Raw genomic sequence first — 16,995 nt, 5'->3', positions numbered from 1 at the left:
AATTTCCCTCACCTTTTCGGCGCAAGTGCAGTACCTAACACCAGTGAGCCATATTCGTCAAACAATCTTACCCTCCCATGCTAATTTTTGTTTACCACAAGTTAACGGGGTGAGAATGGCAGCACCCATAAGTAGGCGGCTATATAGATAGATAACCAGATGTGCAGATAGACATGCTAAAGTGGTTCCGGTACGTAAAATACTTAGCATTTAGAAATAGTGGTTCTCCGGCAGCACTGGGAATCGAATTCAATGCCTCCAGCACTGGAAGCGACGGCTCTAACCACTCGGCTACTATGCACTGCGGTTGGGGAAGTGGTAGCCGAGGAAACATCCACATGAAACCTGACAAGGAAGTAGGCGACATGGAATGAAGATGGATTGGGGAAGGGGGAGGGGTGACACTTAATCTGCCCGGCCTCCCTCCGTCTATATCTGCCACTCGTACAGAAAATTTCAGACAATAATTGAGCAATACAAGGGCAACAAAATGAATTTTATTGCACAACATTGTGCCTTGCAGAAGAGGCCCTTTAAACCTCGCCACTTTTTTTCAGAAAAAAGAAAACGAAATGCCAATTACTTATTTAGCGTGGCTCTGCTAGATCAGTCCTGATGGCTTCGCCTACTTTTTCTGCCCATTCTTGGATGTCTTGCCCGTCCTAGTGCGCCTCCCGCGCACAGACGACGACCGGCTGCTCGGGGCACTCTGTGCCTTTCCGTGTCGCCCTCCGTGTCTCGAGGACGAGCGACTACGGGTGTGGCGTCGCTTCTTGTCGCGCTTCGAGCGCCGGATCGTGGTCGAAGAAAATGCAATGGAGCGGACATGGCGGTGACTCCTGGTGCGCCTCTTCCGTGGGTGGCTTTCTTCCGACGATGCAGAAGAGCTTCTACGGCCTCGGGCTTTACGAGCGTGCCTAATATGACGACTACGCGATGAGTGTGTCGACCGACTCCGGCTCACCTTCTTGGATCGGCGACGCTTTGGCTCCTCGCTTGCCGTGTCGTTAGGGCTTTTTGAGGAGGAGCTTCGAGAGCGCTTCGCACGGGTGATTCTCGGGGTTTTTCCTGCCACTTCCTTGCTGGCAGAAGGGTTTTCTGCTTCGGGCTGCGTCACCTCCGTGGCCTTGCGCAACTTGCGAGCCCGCGTGGGTGCAATGGGAGTCGGTGCAAGCGGTCCCTCCGAAGAGGTCTTTGGCGGTCGGCCACGTGGACGCTTGGTCGCTGCAGCCTCGTTCGAAGGACCAGCGGCATTCTGGTCAGGGGCAGCCTGACGCTTCGCTCGCCCGACCTTTGGCGGAACGCCGTTCGGCTCCGCCGCTTTCTTCACCATGGCGTCGTCGCTCCGAGACTCGTTCTCGCCTCAGTCGTCCAACGTGAAGAGCCCGCCGCTCTCCTCTGCCTTGGAGCTCGCCGGCAAGCGGGAGCCAGGAGACGACGGCTTTGGTGGAACAGCGGCCAGAGCGGGAAGCGTACAGCCAGCTGGTCTTAGCCCCTGCCACTGATTGAGGCCCCGTTTGGGTCTCGTGCACCGCGCGCAAGTATTTCATCTTTCTTGCTTGCTTGTTCCTACATGTCCTGGCTCGTACCCATTGAGGGGAATTGGTGATTAAACAGGCGCTGATTTTAATCGGGAAATACAAATTTTAAAATTTTGATAAAAATAATATTCTCACGGAAATCTAGCACCTGCGGGAAATTTAAAGATGCCGAAGCGAGCAAATCAGCAATTTCATTAAGTACAATTCCATCATGCCCGGGGACCCAAATAAAACGAACTTCTGATAGGCTATGCGGAATGAGAGACCAAAATATCCTGAGAAGAGGAGGCTGCTTTGCGGGCGTTAGATGTGTACATACAGACAAAGCATCCAAAATAACAATAGCTTTTGATTGCTGAGAATTATTTTTCAAAGAGCCAATGTAATAGCTAGGAATTCTGCGAGATAAATTGGTGTGAAGTCAGGCAATCGGAGCGCAAATAACCAATTAGGCTGAGGAGAAAAAATACCTACCCCAGCCTTCTGAAGATTTTGCGTTGTGTCCGTCGAAATGACTATGTAATTGGGCAAATGACTAAGATGGTCTTGAAGGAGGCCCGCCAGAACATGATTTGGAAGTAACTTGGCATTTTTTTTTTGAAAAAGGTCACCGAAAATTAAGTCAACTGGCACCGAGAAGGGTTTGGGGAGTTAAATGCTGGAGGGAAACATGAAGATTAGATAACAGAGGCTCGACGAAAATGTCTCGACGATAATAACGACACCACGGGCGTTTAAAGAAAGAAACTGGATATTTGATGAAAACTGTCTGCGATCAGAAGAGGGGCACATCGAAGAGTTTTAAAAATGTTTGCACAGTAAGCTGATGAAATCTAGCATCAAGCTTCCAAATAAAGCACGCTATTCGCGACACACCTAGGTAGCCCGAGACACTGCCGCAGAGCTTGCCTTTTTAGCAATATAAGAGGTCTTAATTTGCACTCGGCACTTCCGGAAAACAGAACGCAACCAAACTCCAGAATATGGCGTACGTAAAGTTTGTATCTCATAAGTAACGTATTCCTGCGCATCCCTGAATTCTTATTGCAAAACTGGCGTATAATCCTACGGCGCTTTCTGCTTTACGGGTGTTTGATTCTATTTGTTGCTGCCAATTTAAATTGTCCGCGTAAACAATGCCAAGATATTTTAGTGCTGTTACTTGTGGAATCGGATCATTTCGATAATGCAGTGAAAGAAATACTGGAGCGGATAGAGGGAATACAAGCAGAGTGCATTTGCTAACATTAAGTGAAAGAGACAGCCCGCCAAGCCATACCTCAAGCTCACTCAAATATGACTGTATTATTTGATTCAAACTATTGATATCTCGGGATGACGAGAAAAAGCAATATCATTGGCGTAGACGTAAAGAGGAACATTTATATGAAGGGGAATGGATGATAATAAGATATAAAATAAAAGAGGTGACAGAACTGATTCTTGCGGAACACCTTTTGTTAGCTTATATGAGGCAGAAGTAACTTCCTCGTCGCAACAAAATAATTGTCTCTCAAAGAGAGAATCCTGACCCCAAGATATAGTGTACTTGGGCACCTCACAGTCCACTAATTTTGAAATAATGTACTGTGTTCCACACTATCGTAGGTTTTTGCAATATCTAACGTGACTAATGCAGAAAGCTCACCAGATACTTTTGCAAGGCGAATTCGGCTTTCCAAATAACATGAGCCGACCATATAGAGCGCCCCTATCAAAATCCCACTTGCCTTGGTGAAATGATGTCCTGACGAGCGATGAATTCACTGAGCCTTCTATAAAGATTTTTTCAATTATTTTAACTAAGTTTGAAGTAAGCGAAATTGGCCGAATGTTATCCAGGACATATCCGAGGCTTTGATTTTTTCGCAGCAACACAATTTTAGCGATGCAATTTTTCATGCACTTGGAATCCATGTGTGCTATAAAGAGCAGTTAACAATATTCAAAAGATCAGCGGGATGGGAAATAAATATCAATTTAATCATAGAGCTTGTAATCTGATCTCGACCGGGAGCCGCTTGATTTACAGTTAGTATGACATCTGCCAGTTCCGCCATCGTGACTTCCTGAAAGTCCGAAGTTCAGCTTTTGAATGTCATAGGTCTCAAGCATGACGAAGTTAAACGCACTTCAAGTCATTTCACGATGCCCTCTAACAAATCGGTTGAGTATTTAGGAGACAGCACTACTGAATGCGAATATGCTGGTACCAGCGTCGATTTTTTGTTCCGTCGAAACCTGTACAGGGCAGATCTTTTATCAGGTTTTAACAAACGCGAATGTAAATAAGGTTTGTGTTTATCTTTAGCTATAGTAACGGTACGCTTAAATAGTGCTGCGTGGAATTTATAGTCAACCCAATTTTTCGGAGTATGGTTGTGGCGTGAACGTTTCCAAGCATCTTTACGTCGCCTATACGCAAGCGTACAATCTTCATTCCACCAAGCTGAATTCAACGGTATGCTGCCGTCCTTAACAGAAAACTCGGCCGGCTGAACAGAGTCACTTAGACACGCTATACTGAAGCAGCTCGTTGCTGTCCGACACGTCCTCTCAATGACGAGAGCGTGGAGTTTAAAACGGTTTTATAAATTTTATAGTTGGTGAACCGTTGTTGCCGGATACCAGAGGGGAGTTGTGGTGGCATTATTTCATAGGTAATCGGTACATGATCACTACTAGTCCCATTATCAAGCGTTTCCCACGATGAAATTAAAACTGGCCACACGAAATGTTAAGTCTTGGTGAGTTTATCCCGCGTAGAAAGGTAACATTTCCAGAGTTATGACAGCGAAAATTATTGTCCTGCAACCTATTCCACAATCTTTTGCCACAGCCATCTGTTTCAAACCCCCAAGAAGTGGCGCGCGAATTAAAATCTCCAGCCACTAAAATTGAATTTGTCGAAGAATTCTTGATAACACAATCTAGGTGATCTGTGCGTCTTACTCCATTCGGAAAGTACGCATTAATCACTCTAATCCTGTTGGAGTCAGGTAAGAAACAATCTATTCCTAACAATTTCCTATCCAAACAAATATGTTCAAAAGTTATAGTAACATGATGATACATTTTTGAAGATATTAGGGCCAATAATCCACCTCCCCTACCTGGCTGATCCAGTCTAAAAGTTCGAAAATATTTCAGAGTAAATGTTTGATTTACTTAAAGCCAAGACTCTGACGTAAAATTCTATTAGGATTTGTTTTCTGTATGAGATAAATAGGATCTATGTAAGTGGAATATACGCAACGAATATTCCGCTGGCGAACTTTTACAGGTGCTATGATGGACTTAATATAGTTGACTCGACTGCAGAAAGCAAAACGTCATGCTCGTTGTTGCTATCAGTAGTAACTTCTTTACGTTTCGACTTTGGCAAACTGGTTGGAGACAATGGAGCACTGCGTCGTTTAAGAATATTACCACGCCTCATGTCACTAAACGACCCGCTGGGCCCCACAGTGGTCGGTGACTGAGAACTGAGGAGCGTTTCTGGGGGAACATCTTCTTGACACCGATTAATTTGTTCATTGTCGAGATGCTCAGCTTCACCTTGGACCATGACAGGGCGTGCAGCGAAGGAGAGAATATGGCTGTTTAACCTGGCGGTGAGCATCTCAGTCAGACCTTCAGCAAAGGTGTTGAAAAGCCGTTCTATAGTCATCGGCATGACCTTATCTATCGCTGCCGACACTGCGGAAGCGACCGTCGCTTCAATGGACCCACACTGGCGTGACGTAGCAGCAGCGTACCCCACTTCGCGCTCTTTATTGAAGGATGTTGCCCCAGACCGAGAACAACAGCGTTTCTCCATTATAACTAAAATTTGTGTTTCACGTTCTCGAGCAGGGCAGCTAATGTCTGTGGCTGTGTGTGCTCCATTACATAGGCAACACCTGCAGTTGTCTACCTGACAATTTGATGCGGCATGTGCCCAACCGCGATTTCCACATCTCAATGAGGACCTGCAAGCGTTTGCGCTATGTCCAAATCGCCAGCAGTTACGGCATTGCAATGGGCGAGGTGTCAATACCTCTACACGGAATAGATAAGGCCAAGCCTTCAGCTCAGAAGGCCGTGGGGGACCGCCAAAGGTACCGATGACGCTTTCAGTAGGGACTCGCGTATCTCCTACAGGTCTGGTGCATCTGTAGACAGACATCACGCCAGCCGGAGAGACCATCTTTAAGAATGCTTCAGGACTAATGTTAGTTGGAACACCATGAACAATGTCCTTCACGCAAGCTAGATGAGGGGGGATAAAAGCGCGAACAGCAGTGAACGCTAATCTCGTGGCGGTAAGTAAGTCTGTTAAGCATTGAATATTTGAAGACCTGCATAGTACGCCAGTCTTGCCGAAACGCATCAACTCTGAGATGTCCAGAAAATGACCGCTTATGTTGCGAAGTTCTTCTTGAAACACCTCCGTTTCACTCAACCAAATGGCTCCACCATTAGTGAACACAAGCGCGACAGGCAAACTGCTTACGCCGTTCTTGAGAAAACACTCCAGTGGTACCGATTCAAAAAAGTGACTGGCCAACCAGGGCGAGCCGTGGCCGGGACCAGAGACCGGCATTGATGGCTCCTGAAAAATCAGCAAAAAGAAATTCTACCGCTAATAAAAAACCAAATGTGATAAGTGTGGCCATTCCCCTCTCACCGGACGTGCAATCAAAAGCCCGAAGCCGGTGGCAGCCTTCTCGGACCTGCGAGAGGTAATTAGAGCTTCGCGCATGCACTCCTCTTCTCCTGATTCTCTTCCTTCACTGATTGAAGCCCTGTTCGGTTCTCGTGCACCGCGTGCAAGTATTTAATCTTTCTTGCTTGCTCGTTCCTATATGTCCTGGCTTGTACCCATTGAGGGGGATTGGCCATTAAGCCGGCACTGATTTTATTGGGAAATACAAATTTTTAAATTTTAATCAAAAATAATATACTCACGGTAATCATTATAGCATGTGCCCTTACTAAAGAGACAGCGCACTCAAGTTCCGTTAAAATGACAATAAATTATTGCATTTTGCTTATGCAAAGCGCTGGTGACAATTTGAATAAAACATAGACAAGTTTACTTAAGAAAATTAGTGTTATTTATTTATGAACTGTATTTATTGCTGTTCAACGCGTTAAACTTGATTATTCCAGGGCATTTGGTAATCCTGGAGCGTAACTATATTGTAATAACAATAAGCGCTCCACACCTTCGGTCCACTAGGAAGAAAGGAGAAAGAAAAATTGACCCGTATCTAAATGTTACACTGCAAATGTTGTTGAAAGACGATAGTGTTGCGTCGGGAGAGAGTAACAAAACGTTTATTTGAAGTTCTGCACAAGAAAAATAGTGAATGGTATTATGTAGGTGCTGCGTTAGAGTGCCTCGATCGTGCAGCGCAGGCGAACGAGCGCATCAAGTCACGTCAGACGTGAAACATGAGCATTATCTGGCAGTCTTCTTGGCAAACGAAGCACGCACGCTTTGCGCCCTCGCCTCGGCGCTGATAAGGTGTAGAACGCAATGCGACGGTTAGGTGCCGTGACTGTGTCGTCTTAGCAAAGCGTTGGAAACACTTGCCTTTTCGTGCAAGCGTTGCATGATCAGCGCAACGTGATAAACGCTACGGTCCTTAAATTTAGTTATGAATGCTTTTTCTAGTAAGAGACACACATACAGAATATTGACGTGTTTTTATGGTGCCTCAGATATGAGCAATAATTGCTTTTTTATTGACAATCACACGAGTATGAACGCTGAATATTGAGCAATATTGGTGGGTGCTGCAGATGGGTTCAGTCGTTTGGAGTATTGTTTGGTCACTTAGGAGCGGTTTAGGGTACCGTTACTGGTGAACAAACAGACAAATGTACAGATAGACAGGCAGACCAAAGTTTTTGCGTCGATCAGTAAAAAGACAGGAAAAAAAACCAGCACGGCGAGAGAGAGAGAGAGAGCGTGAGAGAAATAAACGTCTATTTCGAAACAGTGTTCCGAGCGATGGCCTGTATCACTCTAAGATGGGAGGTCAGGCTTCGACTGCCCTCTTGGCAGTCGAAGATAGAAATCAGATAGCCTGATAGAAAGAGTAAGCGAAAAATAGAACGAGTAGAACAAAGAAATAACTAACGTGAAAAGAAAGGAAAGGCGCGAAAGAGAAAAAGAAATGGGCAGCAGGGCGTCGGCAGAGGTTTCAAAAGGGACCCAAGTAACATAGCCAGCATATCAATTCTCTATCACTTGAGTCGTACTCACCTATGCATGGTATGCAGGTTTATGTGCCACAAGTGTGTCTGGCGGAAATGGTTTTGATGACATGTGGTTTTTTGTTGGCGCAAGGACCAGGAAAAATTTCATTAAAATAGCAATCATGTGAGCTTTGCAGTGACATGTGGGAGATGCAAACTATGAGAACGTTACGTGGCTGAATAGGGGCCCATACTCCATATTCTAAGACGCGTAAAACGTATCAGAATTTAAAAACACGAGGGTGACATGCAATGCTTCAACACAGGTCAAAGACAGTGATCGTTCAACTTATGAGGCATATCTGGCGGAAAAATTGTGGCGTTGTACGCGACGGGATTATGACATCATGCATGTTTTGACCAGTGTTAGGCCTGGGGTCTGACAGCATACCACCTCTGCTACCAGTCGTTGCGGCTCGGGTCCGGCGGGTCTCGTCCTATGTAGCTGGCCGCCGCCACCGGATCCGTTTAGCCCATCGTGCAGGGAGGAGGCGCCTTCCCAAGGAGAAATTTACAGAGGTTTATTTTACTATATTTACAGGAAAGCGTTTCTCTCCACATGACGAACTTCGAAACGAAGATGTCGTCCTACATCGTGACGATCTCCTCAAAAGCTCTACAACTAAAAGAAACAACACTCAAAAGCAATGCCTCGAGTAAGCACTGCAGCGAAATGGCCCACAAAGCAGCCCGCGAGGGCTGATTTTAAATAGTCCCGTTTCCCCACATCCTTGGAAGAGGGAAACGGCACCAAAGTACACTGTAGAATCACAGATCACACACAACCCGTGAGTGTGACGAGCATGCGTGGCCCACGTGAACGTCCAATATTGAGGCGATGTCACTGCAATGCCATGTGTCACCAAAGTGGCTGTTCCTCGTAGTATGTGTGCTGCCGTGCGAGGGGTCTCCAGCTCACGGCCGCATACATCAAAAGGGCCGCTTCGATTAAGCTCGAAGCGTCTATGGCGTTGGCAATTCGCGGCTGCCGCCGCTAACCCTTTCAAGGAAGATGTCGCCACTGCGTAAACTCTTGTCGTCCTCGCGCAATACGGCCTACGCCGTCGTGGCGGCACGACGCCTCGCTTGGACAAAACATGGTGGTCTCAATGCCCGGGCTGGAACGGCTTTCCGCAGGCAAGGAGCACATCAGCGACTCGTTCGCAGTACCCGGAATTTCCCTCACCTTTTCGGCGCAAGTGCCGTACCTAACACCAGTGAGCCATATTCGTCAAACCTCCCATGCTAATTTTTGTTTACCAAGTGTTAACGGGGTTAGAATGGCAGCATCCATAAGTAGGCGGCTATATAGATAGGAAACCAGATGTGCAGATAGACATGCTAAAGTGGTTCCGGTACGTAAAATACTTTGGATTTAGAAATAGTGGGTCTCCGGCAACTCTGGGAATCGAATTCAATGCCTCCAGCACTGGAAGCGACGGCTCTAACCACTCGGCTACTATGCACTGCGGTTCGGGAAGTGGTAGCCGAGGAAACATTTACTTGAAACCTGACGAGGAGGTAGGCGACATGGAATGAAGATGGATAGGGGAAGGGGACGGGTGACACTTAATCTGCCCGGCCTCCCTCCGTCTAGATCTTTCACTCGTACAGCATATTTCAGACAATAATTGAGCAATACAAGGGCAACAAATTGAATTTTATTGCACAATATTGTGCCTTGCAGAAGAGGCCCTTTAAACCTCGCCACTTTTTTCAGAAAAAAGAAAACGAAATGCCAATTAATTATATAGCGTGGCTCTGCTAGATCAGTCCTGATGGCTTCGCCTACTTTTTCTTCCCATCCTTGGATGTCTTGCCCGTCCTAGTGCGCCACCCGCGCACAGACGACGACCGGCTGCTCGGGGCACTCCGTGCCTTTCCGTGTATCCCTCCGTGTCTCGAGGACGAGCGACTACGGGTGTGGCGTCGCTTCTTGTCGCGCTTCGAGCGCCGGATCGTGGTCGAAGAAGATGCAATGGAGCGGACATGGCGGTGACTCCTGGTGCGCCTCTTCCGTGGGTGGCTTGCTTCCGACGATGCAGAAGAGCTTCTACGGCCTCGGGCTTCACGAGCGTGCCTGATATGACGACTACGGAATGAGTTTGTCGACCGACTCCGGCTCACCTTCTTGGATCGGCGACGCTTTGGCTCCTCGCTTGCCGTGTCGTTAGGGCTTTTTGAGGTGGAGCTTCGAGAGCGCTTCGCACGGGTGATTCTCGGGGTTTTTCCTGCCACTTCCTTGCTGGCAGAAGGGTTTTCTGCTTCGGGCTGCGTCACCTCCTTGGCCTTGCGCAACTTCCGAGCCCGCGTGGGTGCAATGGGGGTCGGTGCAAGCGGCCCCTCCGACGAGGTCTTTGGCGGTCGGCCACGTGGACGCTTGGTCGCTGCAGCCTCGTTCGAAGGACCAGCGGCATTCTGGTCAGGGGCAGCCTGACGCTTCGCTCGCCCGACCTTTTGCGGAACGCCGTTGGGCTCCGCCGCTTTCTTCACCATGGCGTCGTCGCTCCGGGACTCGTTCTCGCCTCAGTCGTCGAACGTGAAGAGCCCGCCGCTCTCCTCTGCCTTGGAGCTCGCCGGCAAGCGGGAGCCAGGAGACGACGGCTTTGGTGGAACAGCGGCCAGAGCGGGAAGCGTGCAGCCAGCTGGTCTGAGCCCCTGCCACTGATTGAGGCCCCGTTTGGTTCTCGTGTACCGCGTGCAAGTATTTCATCTTTCTTGCTTGCTTGTTCCTATATGTACTGGCTCGTACCCATTGAGGGGGATTGGCCATTAAACAGGCGCTGATTTTAATCGGGAAATACAAATTTTTAAATTTTGATAAAAAATTATATTCTCACGGAAATCTAGCACCACCGGGAAATTTAAAGATGCCGAAGCGAGCAAATCAGCAATTTCATTAAGTACAATTCCAGAAGGCCTTGGGACCCAAATAAAACGAACTTCTGATAGGCTATGTGCTATGAGAGATCTAAATATCCTTAGAAGAGGAGACTGCTTTGCGGGCGTTAGATGTGTACATACAGACAGAGCATCCGAAATAACAATAGCTTTTGATCGCTGAGAATTATTTTTCGAAAAGCCAATGTAATAGCTAGGAATTCTGCGAGATAAATTGGTGTGAAGTCAGGCAATCGGAGCGCAAATAACCGATTAGGCTGATGAGAAAAAATACCTAGCCCAGCCTTCTGAAGATTTTGCGTTGTGTCCGTCGAAATGACTATGTAATTGGGCAAATGACTAAGATGGTCTTGAAGGAGGCCCGCCAGAACATGCTTTAGAAGTAACATGGCATTTTTTTGAAAAATGTCACCGAAAATTAAGTCAACTGGCACCGAGAAGGGTTTGGGGAGTTAAATGCTGGAGGGAAACATGAAGATTAGATAACAGAGACTCGACGAAAATGTCTCGACGATAATAACGACACCACGGGCGTTTAAAGAAAGGAACTGGATATTTGATGAAAATTGTCTGTGATCTGAAGAGGGGCACATCGAAGAGTTTTAAAAATGTTTGCACAGTAAGCTGATGAAATCTAACATCAAGCTTCCAAATAAAGCACGCTATTCGCGACACACCTAGGTAGCCCGAGACACTGCCGCAGAGCTTGCCTTTTTAGCAATATAAGAGGTCTTAATTTGCACTCGGCACTTCCGGAAAACAGAACGCAACCAAACTCCAGAATATGGCGTACGTAAAGTTTGTATCTCATAAGTAACGTATCCCTGCGCATCCCTGAATTCTTATTGCAAAACTGGCGTAGCAATCCTAGGGCGCTTTCTGCTTTACGGGTGTTTGATTCTATTTGTTGCTGCCAATTTAAATTGTCCACGTAAACAATGCCAAGATATTTTAGTGCTGTTACTTGTGGAATCAGATCATTTCGATAATGCAGTGAAAGAAATACTGGAGCGGATAGAGGGAATACAAGCAGAGTGCATTTGCTAACATTTAGTGAAAGAGACAGCCCGCCAAGCCATACCTCAAGCTCACTCAAATATGACTGTATTATTTGATTCAAACTATTGATATCTCGGGATGACGAGAAAAAGCAATATCATTGGCGTAGACGTAAAGAGGAACATTTATATGAAGGGGAATGGATGATAATAAGATATAAAATAAAAGAGGTGACAGAACTGATTCTTGCGGAACACCTTTTGTTAGCTTATATGAGGCAGAAGTAACTTCCTCGTGGCAACAAAATAATTGTCTCTCAAAGAGAGAATCCTGACCCCAAGATATACCGGGTGTTCAAAATTAAGCTTTATGATTTTTTTAAAATTAGGCGCTCGAAGGCACGTGAGAACCACTTGTGCAAATAAGTTAAGCGGCCAGGGGGACAGAAAGTTAGATGATAATTATCGCTGTCAGCAGCCCAATTAACTAAAATTTAATAATTAACTTTTTACTGGCTGCGGTAAGTTGGCATGTTTATATTGAAAAAATGTAGGCAGTGGTGTTTGTACACAGTTTCAGTTGGAAGATTTTTTCTAGCACGCCTGTGTTCCGAGATATCCGGCTCCAAAGTTTAATTGTCTTTCGCACGATTACGCATGCAAGAGGGTGAGGGTCCGCGCAAAGCTCCTCCCTAAAGTGACGCATCTGTTGCGTGTGGTGTTTAGTGTGTGAAGAGGGTGGAAGCGTAGGCATAGGTGATAGCAATTACCCTTGCCCTCTTCGGCCGTCGAAATCAAAAATCGAAGAACGCTTGCAACCAGTGTCGTAACACGCAACTGCAGAGCCTCTAACGATAGTGGCAGATACCATGCCGAGATAATGGTGCGAGCGGAGAATCTGGATGCCAGTGCGCGTGCGTAATAATCACTAGAGAAGCATGCGTGGTCGTTGCCTGGGCTACGCGAATAGCGTGACTGCTGATGTCCGAGTACTGTAACTTTTATTGAAACAAGAGCAACAACTCCACCAATAATAACTGAAACAGTTTTATCCTTGCTAACGCATATTTCCTGCTGCTACATAAGCATATTTCGGTCATGCACAAATCTCATCGAAACTCTTCACCTCTCAAGACGTCAATGCCCCAAAAAGTGTTCAAAATGCCTGCCTTCGGCAGCAACGCAAAGCATGAACCGCTGTCGCGTCGACTCGATGACTCGGCGCAGTACTTCTGCAGGAATACTCGCACAGGCAGATGTTATCCTGTCCTTCATGTCATTAACATCGCTGGGCTCTGTTACGTAAACTCGATCTTTAACGTAGCCCCAAAGGAAAAAGTCGAGCGGAGAAAGGTCAGGTGATCTTGGTGGCCAAAACATCGCTCCTGCGCGCCCAATCCACTGTTGTGGAAAACGTCTGTCCAACCAGTTCTTCGCCCTGGTAGAAAAATGTGGTGGTGCTCCATCGTGCTGAAACCATACTTGGCGCAGGTCATTCAGGGAAAGACTGCAGACAAGATCATCAATGACAACACCTAATATTTCTTCTGTGTACATCTTTCCGTTCAAGTTGTCCTCAAAAAAGTGAGGTCCGATGATCCTGTCCCCGAGTATGCCGCACCACACATTCACACTCCAGCGAACTTGATGCTTGTGCTGCCTCAGCCAGTGTGGGTTTTCTTGTGCCCAATAATGGGCGTTGTGAAGATTAACACTTCCATTTCGGCAAAACCGAGCTTCATCAGTCCAAATTATTCTGTGCAAAAAGTCATTTTCTTGATCAGTTTTGATGAGGCCCCAATTGCAGAAGTCAACTCGCCTTTCAAAGTCCGCCTCATTTAGGTCCTGATGAAGGTAAACGTGATATGGATGGAACTTGTGCTTTCTTAAAACATTTGTGACTGTTCCGATGCTGCGACCGCACTGATCGGCAATCTGTCGGATGCTGAGCTCTGGCATCGAGGTTACGCACGCGACAACGTCGATTTCAAAGTCTTCATCGACGATTGCCTTCCTGGTCCGTCTCGGAAGGTGGACAGAGCCTGTTGTGCAGAAGCGTCGAAACAGGTTTGTGAAAGTGGGCCTTGTTGGAAGGGGACGGTGTGGGTGGCGAGACGCGTAAAGCTCCATTGCTAACGAAGCGTTGCCATTCATTTCAGCCATTGCAAGCACCACGTCTACTTTTACTTTGGTAGAATACCTCACGCCAGAAGCAGCCATATTAGCTCGAAAGGACTCCACGTGGATTTCCTTGGTAGACCTTCAATGCAGAGACGCTGTGCTCTAACCGGAGGCACCCTAGTGCAGGACGGTCCTGCTAACGCGTTCACAAGAAGATGTCTCAGTGTGATCTAAAGTCACGAAAAAACGTCGCGAAAAATGGTCTCCTGTTATCGCGTTCATCAGGATCATGCGTAAGGCTCATGGCGCACCGCGCTGTCACATTTTGATTTCGCCGGCCGAAGAGGGCAAGGGTAATTGCTATCACCTATGCCTACGCTTCCACCCTCTTCACACACTAAACACCACACGCAACAGATGCGTCACTTTAGGGAGGAGCTTTGCGCGGACCCTCACCCTCTTGCATGCGTAATCGTGCGAAAGACAATTAAACTTTGGAGCCGGATATCTCGGAACACAGGCGTGCTAGAAAAAATCTTCCAACTGAAACTGTGTACAAACACCACTGCCTACATTTTTTCAATATAAACATGCCAACTTACCGCAGCCAGTAAAAAGTTAATTATTAAATTTTAGTTAATTGGGCTGCTGACAGCGATAATTATCATCTAACTTTCTGTCCCCCTGGCCGCTTAACTTATTTGCACAAGTGGTTCTCACGTGCCTTCGAGCGCCTAATTTTAAAAAAATCATAAAGCTTAATTTTGAACACCCGGTAGTGTACTTGGGCACCTCACAGTCCACTTATTTTGAAATAATGCACTGTGTTCCACACTATCGTAGGTTTTTGCAATATCTAACGTGACTAATGCAGAAGAAAGCTCACCAGATACTTTTGCAAGGCGAATTCGGCTTTCCAAATAACATGAGCCGACCATATAGAGCGCCCCTATCAAAATCCCACTTGCCTTGTTGAAATGATGTCCTGACGAGCGATGAATTCACTGAGCCTTCTATAAAGAATTTATCAATTATTTTAACTAAGTTTGAAGTAAGCGAAATTGGCCGAATGTTATCCAGGACATATCCGAGGCTTTGATTTTTTCGCAGCAACACAATTTTAGCGATGCAATTTTTCATGCACTTGGAATCCATGTGTGCTGTAAAGAGCAGTTAACAACATTCAAAAGCTCATCGAGATGGGAATTAAATATCAATTTAATCATAGAGTTTGTAATCTGATCTCGACCGGGAGCCGCTTGATTTACAGTTAGTGTGACATCTGCCAGTTCCGCCATCGTGACTTCCGGAAAGTCCGAAGTTGAGCTTTTGAATGTCATAGGTCTCAAGCATGACGAAGTTAAACGCACTTCAAGTCATTTCACGATGCCCTCTAACAAATCGGTTGAGTATTTAGGAGACAGCACTACTGAATGCGAATATGCTGGTACCGGCGTCGATTTTTTGTTCCGTCGAAACCTGTACAGGGCAGATCTTTTATCAGGTTTTAATAAACGCGAATGTAAATAAGGTTTGTGTTTATCTTTAGCTATAGTAACTGTACGCTTAAATAGTGCTGCGTGGAATTTATAGTCAACCCAATTTTTCGGAGTATGGTTGTGGCGTGAACGTTTCCAAGCATCTTTACGTCGCCTATACGCAAGCGTACAATCTTCATTCCACCAAGCTGAATTCAATGGTGTGCTGCCGTACTTAACAGAAAACTCGGCCGGCTGAACAGAGTCACTTAGACACGCTATACTGAAGCAGCTCGTTGCTGTCCGACACGTCCTCTCAATGACGAGAGCGTGGAGTTTAAAAATGTTTTATAACTTTTTTAGTTGGTGAACCGTTGTTGCCGGATACCAGAGGCGAGTTGTGGTGACATTATTTTATAGGTAATCGGTACATGATCACTACTCGTCCCATTATCAAACGTTTCCCACGATGAAGTTATAAACTGGCCACACGAAAAAGTTAGGTCTAATGTTGGTGAGCTTATCCCGCGTAGAAAGGTAACTTTTCCAGAGTTATGACAACGAAAATTATTGTCCTGCAACCTATTCCACAATCTTTTGCCACAGCCATCTGTTTCAAACCCCCAAGAAGTGGCGTGCGAATTAAAATCTCCAGCCACTAAAATTGAATTTGTCGAAGAATTCTTGATAACACAATCTAGGTGATCTGTGCGTCTTACTCCATTCGGAAAGTACGCATTAATCACTCTAATCCTGTTGGAGTCAGGTAAGAAACAATCTATTCCTAACAATTCACAATTCGGACAAATATGTTCAAAAGTTAGAGTAACATGATGATACATTTTTGAAGATATTAGGGCCAATAATCCACCTCCCCTACCTGGCTGATCCAGTCTAAAAGTTCGAAAATATTTCAGAGTAAATGTTTGATTTACTTAAAGCCAAGACTCTGACGTAAAATTCTATTAGGATTTGTTTTCTGTATGACAAAAATAGGATCTATGTAAGTGGAATATACGCAACGATTATTCCGCTGGCGAACTTTTACAGGTCCTATGATGGACTTAATATAGTTCACTCGACTGCAGAAAGCAAAACGTCATGCTCGAACATTGGCAAAGAGAAATGTCATTTTAAAATATCGACCATGAGCTTAGCTCTCCTGAGCACCGACAAAAGAAATGAAAATCTATGAAAACTAATTGCATGTAGCCTAAAAATAATTTTTTATTGATAGTATATGTGCTCCTACAATATAAATACAGCTATACACAACTTGCCACAGCTTCACGACAGAAACGAGGTAGGGGCAGAGGGAGTGGTCAGAAAAATATTTAAGTATGAGAGCACAACTGATATGTACGGACACATAATGGTGCTTATCATTGATGCACGGATGGTTGTGTATAGAGCTGGGTCGTTTTGAGATCTTCAAAAGCATTGTTTCAGACCACCATGCAGATTACGCTTCAATTGTAGTGATACATAAGACACAACTTATGGGCCAGCTTTAATGAATAAGAAGATTATAGGTTAAACAAATGCTTTAAAATATATCATATCATGCCTGCATGGACGCATACAAGCTATGTAAAGCGCAATAAAGTGAGGACGCATGAGCTTCTCTTGATGCTTCAGTTCTACATAGATGCTTCAACTGTGCTGCTAAGAAATTTAACCAATGTCTGTGTGTGCAACATTGTCCAT

General features: G+C 45.8%; 1 protein-coding gene across 6 annotated transcripts in view; it reads left to right on the top strand.

Moving 5' to 3' along the window:
• Positions 1-16,995, top strand: part of LOC119176390 (uncharacterized) — a 213,774-nt gene that overhangs the window by 45,373 nt on the left and 151,406 nt on the right. The window lies entirely within an intron of this gene.

Source organism: Rhipicephalus microplus, chromosome X (genome assembly GCF_043290135.1).
Source record: "Rhipicephalus microplus isolate Deutch F79 chromosome X, USDA_Rmic, whole genome shotgun sequence".
NCBI lineage: Eukaryota > Metazoa > Arthropoda > Arachnida > Ixodida > Ixodidae > Rhipicephalus > Rhipicephalus microplus.
The sequence above is the reverse complement of the archived record's forward strand: the minus strand, read 5'-3'. Positions and strand labels throughout refer to the sequence as shown.